The following is a 9,451-nucleotide window of genomic DNA, read 5'->3' on the forward strand; positions in this document are numbered from 1 at the left end:
GGAAAGAGGCTAGGCGGCGGGTTGATAAACGGTGGGGAGGGAATTTTATTTCCTAATTTAATTTCTTAAATTAGGAAATCAAATGAATTAAGTAAGGTAAAGGAAATTTCAGCTGGGTGATGGAGGGGGGGATTTGAAAATATTCTAAAGGGAAATAGGAGTCAATTAGGAAATAAATCCTAATTGGCCATATAGGGGGGCCGGTGGCAAGCAAAGGCTATGGGGGAGTTTAATTAGGATAATTAAGACTCCTTAATTTTGGTAAGCAATTTGGGAAAGTATTATTTTAAGTCCAATTTGAATTTCAAATTAAAATTAGATTAAAATAGAAACTTTCCTAAAATAGGGGAATTATTTTGGGAAATAATTTTGAAATTCAAATTCAAAGAAATTGAAATTCCAGAATTATCCCTTAATTAATTCACCCAAACAGGAAATTCACGAGATGGTATTGGGCCTGGATGTGGCCGGCGGATAAGGCTGGAGTCGGGTGGGTTTTGGCTGTGGAGTTTGGGAGAGTAGGGAAGGGGCTCAGGTAGTGAGTTGGGTCGTGGGTTTTGAGTGGGGGTGAGGGGCTCCGGTGAAGAGAAGGGTTAGTCGGCGGTGAAGGTAGTGAAAGGGTGGGACGGGGAAGGGAACCAAGAGCCACCAGTGGTGATTGTTGGGTATAACGGGTGGCCTCTCCTAGGCTCCACCAAGCTCACTATTTCTCTCTCAAGCTCTATCAAAAGCTCCAAGAAGACAAGTGCAGGAAAATATCTCATAATCCTTCATTAATCAAAATAGAACAAAGTGGGGCTTTAAATAGCCTCATACAAATGACTCAAAATAAAAGACGCAAATGCCCTTTGGGCTTACATACGACAACTCCCATAAGAGGGGTACAACGGGAAATAATAAAACACACCTAAGCAAATAACAAAATAACAAAATACTTGAATAATAAAATACACTACAACAACAACATACAACAACAACATCAAGCCTTTATCCCACTACGTGGGGTCGGCTACATGAATCCTTTTTCTCCATTGTGTCCTATTAAAAGTCAAATTCTCGTTTAAATCTAATAAAGAAAGGTCATTCCTAATATTTTCTAACCAAGTCTTTTTAGGTCTACCCCTACCTTTCTTAACATAAGTCAAATCTAATACCTCTACTCTCCTAACCGGGTCATCGCAAGGCCGCCGTTTTATGTGACCAAACCATCTAAGGTGACTTTCTCTAATCTTATCTTCTACTGGAGCTACTCCAACCTTTTCACGTATATGTTCATTTCGTATCCTATCTCTAAGGGTAAAGCCACTCATCCACCTGAGCATCCTCATCTCTGCCACACTTAACTTAGTATTATGCTTCTCTTTTAAAGGCCAACATTCGGCACCATAAAGCATTGCAGGCCTCACTACCATCTTATAGAATTTTCCCTTAAGTTTGAGGGGTACATTTCTATCACATAACAAGCCCGATGCATTCCTCCACTTCAATCATCCAACTTGAATTCTGTTGATAATATCCCCATCTATTTCACCATCACTCTGAACAATAGATCCAAGATATCTAAAACGTGTACTCTTATTAATGACTTGATCGCCCAAAGTCACAATCCCTTCAGTAGGTCTATTACTACTAAAATTACACTCCATATATTCTGTTTTAGATCTACTCAAGCGAAAACCTTTAGACTCTAAGGTTGACCTCCATAATTCAAGTTTACCTTCAACTCCCTCTCTAGTCTTGTCAACAAGAAGAATATCATCAGCAAAAAGCATACACCAAGGTACATCATCTTGCAAATGTCTAGTGAGAACATCCATGACTAAAGCAAATAGATATGGGCTTAAGGCTGATCCTTGATGTAACCCAACCGAAATAGGGAAATACTTGGTCAATCCACCTTGTGTTTGAACACAAGTAATAGCTCCTGCATACATATCTTTAATGATTTGAATATAAGCATTATTGACTCCTTTCTTTTCAAGAACTCTCCATAGCACTTCTCTTGGAACTTTATCATATGCTTTTTCTAAATCAATAAATATCATATGTAGATCCTCCTTATTTTCTCTATATTTCTCCATCAAACCTCTTAATAAATGTATGGCTTCCATAGTCGACCTACCCGGCATGAATCCAAATTGATTTTGAGAAACATTAGTATCACGCCGCAACCTATGCTCCATAACTCGCTCCCATAGTTTTAAAGTATGACACATTAACTTAATACCTCTATAATTCGTGCAATCCTGTGCATCACCTTTATTCTTAAAAATAGGAATTAACACACTCATTCTTCACTCATCTGGCATCTTTTTAGTCTTCAAAATAGTATTAAAAAGTTTAGTAAGCCATGAAATTCCTTCATCTCCTAAGCATTTCCACACCTCTATTGGGATATCATCAGGTCTAACAGCTTTTCCATCCTTCATTTTCTTTAAAGCCTCTGTAACTTTAATTTGTACTAATACGCCGATAAAAACAGAAATCTTTACTTTCATTTAGGGTGCTAAGGTCACTATAGTCAATCTTATTTTCACACTCTTCATTAAAAAGTTTAGCAAAATATCTCATCCATCTTTGTTGAATATCATCTTCTAAGAAAAGTATTTTTTGATCTTCATCCTTAATACACTTCACTTGAACTAAATCCTTACTACTCCTATCTCTTTGTTTGGCTAACTTATACATATATCTTTCTCCCTCCTTAGTATTTAATCTATTATATAAATCGCTAAAAGCTAATGTCTTTGCATCGCATATTGCTTTCTTAGCATCCTTACGAGCCACTTTATATATTTCCCAATTATCAGAATTTTTAAAATTAAACCAATTTTTATAACAAATCTTCTTATTTTTAATCTTTTCTTGCACAATTGGATTCCACCACCAACTATTTTTACTATTGGGAGCTTTTCCCTTTGATACTCCAAGGACATCTTTTGCAATATTCTTAATATCACTAGCCACTTTTTCCCACATAATATTAGCATCCTCATGCACAGACAAAATCTTAAGATCTAAAATCTTATTTCCAAAAATATTTTTGTTAATATTCTTTAAATGCCCCCATTTAATCCTAGAAAATTGTTTTACTTTATTTTTTATTTTATGCCCCTTTATCTTAAAGTCCAAAACTAATAATCGATGTTGGGTACATAAATTTTCACTCGGAATAACTTTACAATCTTTGCAATCTAAACGATTTAATTTTCTAATAAGAAAATAGTCAATCTGGGTTGTATTATATCCATTTTTATAAGTGATGAGATGCTCATTCCTTTTCTTAAATAAGGTATTAGCAATTGAAAAATCATAAGCTAAACAAAAATCTAATATGGTCTTGCCACCTTCATTCGTCGTTCCGAATCCATGGCCACCATGAATGCTTTTAAAATCAACTACCTCTTTACCAACATGTCCATTTAAATCTCCTCCAATAAAAACTCTTTCTTCAAGAGGTATATTTTGTATTAATTCTTCTAAGTCATTCCAAAAATTTAATTTAGAACTTATTTCCAAACCTACTTGAGGAGCATAAGCACTTATAATATTAACAATCTTATCATCAACAACAATCTTTAAAGCTATAATTCTATCTCCAATCCTATTAATTTTTATAACATTATCCTTTAAACTCTTATCTATAATGACACCTACACCCTTTCTAGTACGACTCCTACCCGAATACCAAAGTTTAAATCATAAACTATCGATTTCCTTGGCCTTCTCTCCAACCCACTTAGTTTCCTGAATGCATAAAATATTTAATTTCCTATGAATCATAATATCTATTAATTCTATTAATTTTCCTGTAAGGGAACTTATATTCAAAGTTCCTATCCTAATTTTAGTATCATGGACTAGCTTCTTTGCCCACATCCGTCCTTGATGTGGGAACCCTTGCCTATTTAACACTGCACCCGGGCGCCGGTACAGCGGCCCTTGCACACTTGTCACTGTATTCAGGCCATACAGCGCGTCGCTTCCAGGGGACGCCCTAGCATTAACACAATTTCTTAAAGGATTCATGTCATTATTGTTCGACAAGTTTTACGCTGGCTGTCGACTACCTAACGCAACCCTCCACTTTTCTCATCCAGGACTTGGGACCTGACAACGGAAGTGTTAAATAATAAAATACACTAATGACTCAAAAATATAAAGACTCGATCATGGGCGTAGATCGGCAGCCACGTCTCTGATAAACTTTCCATGATGATCTGATGTCCCCATCACCTTATTAGTTGTAATGATTTTAGGTATTTGTGGGGATATCGGAATGAAATTTTGTCTTTAATGTAAAAAAAAAACATGCGATGTTTAGAGTTTTACTGATTGTTATCAATGTGTCTAAGAGAGAGAACTGAAGTTTATTCTTTTTCGGCATGTATACTTCTTTAGTAGCTAAGAAAATCCTGGGAGTAAATAAAAAAATTATGCTTAATATGGAGAAACCAAGTGCAGCATCGATTTAGAAAAAAAAATTGTTTATAACAATTCTATCTTTTATTTTACGTTTGGAATACTTTGGTTGACATCGGTTGATTGGAGTATGACTTGCCTTGCCAAAGAGATCGGAGTTTAGAATTCTATATGATGCTGCGCTTATGATTTAACGATTGCTATTTAGCACTAGCTAATCTGCTGATGTACTTATTCTCTAATAAAGAAAATAATTTTTAACTTTGCTGAATGAGTCCGACTGATTAGCTTTAGAGCTATTCTACCTTTCATCATTTATTATTAGTACCTTTGATGCTACTGACGTTGGGTGATAAGTTTATTTTACCTCTATACCCACTTTTATTAGATTTGTAATGACATTCTAGATAAGCAAGAGTTTCAATTATTTTTTTTTTTTCATTCCGTTGTTTACTAAACATGTTTTGCTCAGAGGACAGCATTAGCATATGGGTAAGGCTTTAGTATAAAATTTTATCATAAAGAGCTCCCTAGTAGTATTGAGGAATTTTTATTGTAATTTGTATGCAATTGCTGTAGGTCGGCTTTCCCTAACGTTTAGAGAAGTTCAGAGCATTTTGATAATCCGAGGAAGAGATATACTTTCAGTAATCATAGGAAGGCAATTCATGATCAAATTCTGTTAAAAGCATAACCTTCAGGTTAAGCATACCAGCTAAAAGTGCTCCACCAAGCGGCTTCTCAAGTCCTGTGCACAATCCTTGGAGAATGAGTAATGTTGATGTTTTCCAATCTGTCTTCAGTGCTTCACAAGGGCTTCAGGTTTTTCCTGCTCATGAAGTCTCTTCTATGGATATGATGATAGGAATGTCCCCACAAACTTCAAGGCAGTCATGATATGTCACCGTCGTATAGTCCAGCTATCAGAAGTCCTATTCTGAAGTTAAAAAATCCAAGTGCACCTCAATCTCCTCTTCATCCTAAGATTTATTCAGAGAATTCTAGTGCATGGCATGACAATAATATGAATTTGAATGTCCACCCATTGCCTCTACCTCCTGGACCTGCTGTGTTGCCACAGCCAAACTTTTCTCATCAAAATGCAAATAAAAATGAGGGTACTTCAATGACAAGCCAGTGGCAGAAGCAAAAGCTAATTGGCAGTGGTACATTTGGGAATGTTTATAGGGCTACTAATAGGTAAGTGAAATGAGCTTCTTGATGGATATTTTCTGTGGTTCTTTGACAATTTATTTTATGACCTTGAACAGGCATACTGGTGCTTTATGTGCCATGAAAGAAGTAAATATAATCCCTGATGACCCTAAATCTCGGAATAGGGCTACTAATAGGTAAGTGAAATGTTACTAGTGCATGCTTGGCTTTGCTAAAATTAAATGACACAAAGAAAGCTTGGTTACACTTGAAAAGATGGATGCTATTCAACCAATAACTGTCAGTGAAATGAAGATGCCATGCAGTGACTATTCTGTTAGAGAGCTAACAGTGCTTGTTTTTAAAAATTTTTGCTTAAATACAACAAATGGAAAACAACATAAGATGCAGATTTGAAATTTTTACGTTAAGTGTAGCCATCATGGTTCTATGGTGTTATCTTGTTTTTTATCTTTTCTTGGTCAATTTAGCTTTGAGATTTCTTCTCAGTTGGAACGTATTTATTTTGGATATACCTTGGTGTCACGCTTAAAGCATCTTTTGTATAATGTTGCCTTTTCGATTGTTTATGAAATTTTCCTCCGAAACATGATGGTATATGCATGATATTGAAATTGAATTGTGAATTTTGGAATTTTAGTTAGGATTATTTATTCATGTATACTTTATGATTTATTCCTGCCTAAGAATTAGTTGAATTGCCCTGATTTTGTTGAATTTTCTATCTGAGGAAACCCACTCATTGATAAGCTTTCTTTGCAGGAAATCAAAGTTCTTAGTAAATTAAAGCACCCAAACATTGTGCAATATTATGGAAGTGAATTTGTGAGTTTTCTAATTGCCCTTGTGATGCGTTGATATTTGTCAACTGTATGTCAGTGAAATTCAATGTTTTTTAATATTTAATGCAGATTGAGGATCGATTTTTCATATACCGTTCAATTAACGACTATGTTCAAGAGCATTATGGAGCTATGAAAGAATCTGTTGTTCGCAATTTTACTCATAATATTCTAAAGGGGCTGGCATACTTGCATAGTACAAATAACATCCACAGGTTGCTACTGTTACTGCATTAAATATTACATTTAATTAAATGCATGCCATTTTTGCCATTTGGTTTATGAGTCGTCCAAAGTTATTGTGGCTTGCCCCATTATGTATAAATCAAATTTCTCTGATTATTTAAGTTCCTAAAGTTCTAATTAAAGATAAATTGATCAAAGAACAAATATGTGATTAATGGCTCTCCCAAGTCCTAACAGAAAAAAAATGATTCTAAGGCAATTTTGTTCAACTTAATATACAAAACTTTTTCCTCTGGTTCATGCTTTTGGCTTTTTTGATGATGTAAGCATGATATTTATTGCCTTATACTCAGTCTTGACAAAATTGGTTGGGATAAAGTGAATAAAGAACCAAAAAAGCTGAAAGATAAGAAAATGATAATTTTAATTGGCAAATTTTCAAATACATAGATAAGTGAATAGCACGTCATTGGAATACCAAGCACGCACATAAGTTCAACAATCAATGTGTTTCTTGAAATGCTCAACAGGAACAAAGTATTCAAGGTTGGAAAAAGTTGATGGGCTTTTGTTTATATGTATCAAATCATTCCTTTGATGATCATATGTATTGCTGAAGTTATTCTTTTATGTTCGGTTTTGTTTGTGTAAATTTTCAGTCTATTAATTTTTCCATTGATGAAACTTGTCAGCTAGCTGAATTTACTTCATATGTTGGTTCTGTTTAGTATAAAGTTATTTTTTCTCATGATGTCACTTCTATGAGATTTTTTGAATGCCTTCTGAGTCTTTTATCTTTTGCTTGAATGTCATTTGTATGAATGGCTTGCTAATATAAGTTTGTCATTTTTATCAATTCCTCCAATTAGTCATGGTGCTGAAGTGTTATATTTTTACAAGAATAGTTGGCATGTCACCATTTTGCAAGTTTTGATGCATTCACTTGTTTGTTTCTCAGGGACATCAAAGGGGCAAATTTACTTGTTGATGACTTGATGTTGATGGTGCAGTAAAACTTGCAGACTTTGGGATAGCGAACCATGTGAGTTGAGTTTTTGGAATTGCTAAGTGTCAATGATGTTGTCTTATCTTGTAGAGTTGCTGGCTTTTAATTTTTGACAAATTGTTACGGTAGCTATATGTGATGCAATGGCAAATCAGATGCAGGGGATATAAAATATCACTCATTTGTTTTTTCCTCTAATCCTTTTGAGTATTGTTTGCTAGCATGGTTTTTGGCATGTATACTGGAATTCTAATTCAGACCTTTACTGAAATTGGAAGTTCCCAGTCCACAGTGCAGACAAATTTGCATTTTCTGAATTTTTGTGATCATCATTAAAGCGAATTTGGACTAATTTGGATTATGGTGTAAGAGAAGAATTATGTGAATTCAGATTACTTGTTTATGAATGTGAATGCTGATTTACTTGGATAATCTGGACATTTGATGCAATCTAAAAAATATTAAAATTGCAAACTAAAGACTTCCTTTCCTTTAAACATAGATAAACATAGCTAAAACAAAACAGTACTATGATATCCCACAATAGTTTAAACAATCACAACCACACCTTACAACTTCAAATAAAAGAACAACACCTTACAACTTAAAAAAAAAAAAGACATAACAACACCTTACGACTAATCAAAGCTTCGAGAAGAAAGATACAGGTGGAATGAGAACTGTGGAAAGAAGAAGAAGATATAAGTCCGAGCAGAAGTTTTAGAAGATAGGGAGGTAGAAGAAAATAGCTCGCAAATTATTTGAACTCGTATGTTTCACTTTCCAAATATTCTTCACAATTCACTCTCTCTAAAGTCTAAAGGAAATCAACCACCTTATATAGTAGAAGATGGAGAAAAAGGTATAAATGCTCTCCTTAATGAGCCAGCCAAATCAGCCAATAGAAGAAAACCAAAATAGTCCACTTAATGAGAACTTAAAACACTTTAGCATAGGATTCAGCAAGGAACAATTCATGAACAACCAACGTACGAAAAAATGGAACCAACATGGGGAAGACCAACAACCAATTATTTGAAGACAAAACAGTCATATTGGAAGAACAAACGACCATATGTGAATATCAAACAACCACAAAAAATCCCTCCAAATCAGCCCCTACCTTAACTGCATCAATTCTCCCATGGTGGAAGAATCTCATCCCCTGATGAGAATTCCTCAAAACATTCATGATGTTCCGGATGCGCTATTTCTGATGAGAGATCTTTCTCTTCCATTGAAATTTTTGCTTGTTGAATAAACTACCCTCACAACAAACTAGAAAGCTCACATCACATGCAAATCTTAAAATTAGAGGATGGTGCTCAAAGCAAAAATCAAACCAGTGGTTGCCACAAAAATTTTGATCCAGCTCAATTCCCCTATTTTAGGAAATGGCTCAATAACCCCTTATACTCACAATATTTTGGAGAAAAAGATACAAGTGGAAGGGTAACCGTGGAGAGAAGAATTAGATAAAAGACCGGGAAATAGAAATAGGTTTAGGAAGAAGATAACTCTAAAGCTAGGAAGAAAACCCTCAGGTTTGTATTTGATATCATTCAACAACAACTTATTTCCATCAGCAAATTAACTATATTTATAAGAGAAAAAGTTCAAATGTATGCATAAATGTGCCACCCTAAGTATCCAATAGAAGCCACCTTGAGAAGATAAAACATAAGACTTAGAAAACAACAAAGAGGGAAGGGGAATGACCAGTAGCAGGAAACCAACAGTAGAAATTCCCAGAAAAGGGAAAATCAAAATATGCATGGAAATCAGCCAACATTGAATATGAATTCAGCATGGGGAACAA

At 34.8% G+C, this 9,451-nt stretch overlaps 1 pseudogene; it reads left to right on the plus strand.

Annotated features, from left to right (window-relative positions):
• Window positions 1–4,881: 4,881 nt before the first annotated feature.
• On the plus strand, window positions 4,882–7,901 carry LOC110106557 (annotated as a pseudogene).
• Window positions 7,902–9,451: the final 1,550 nt, after the last annotated feature.

The sequence above is a fragment of the Dendrobium catenatum genome, unplaced genomic scaffold (genome assembly GCF_001605985.2).
Source record: "Dendrobium catenatum unplaced genomic scaffold, ASM160598v2 fragScaff_scaffold_847, whole genome shotgun sequence".
In the NCBI taxonomy this organism is placed as follows: domain Eukaryota; kingdom Viridiplantae; phylum Streptophyta; class Magnoliopsida; order Asparagales; family Orchidaceae; genus Dendrobium; species Dendrobium catenatum.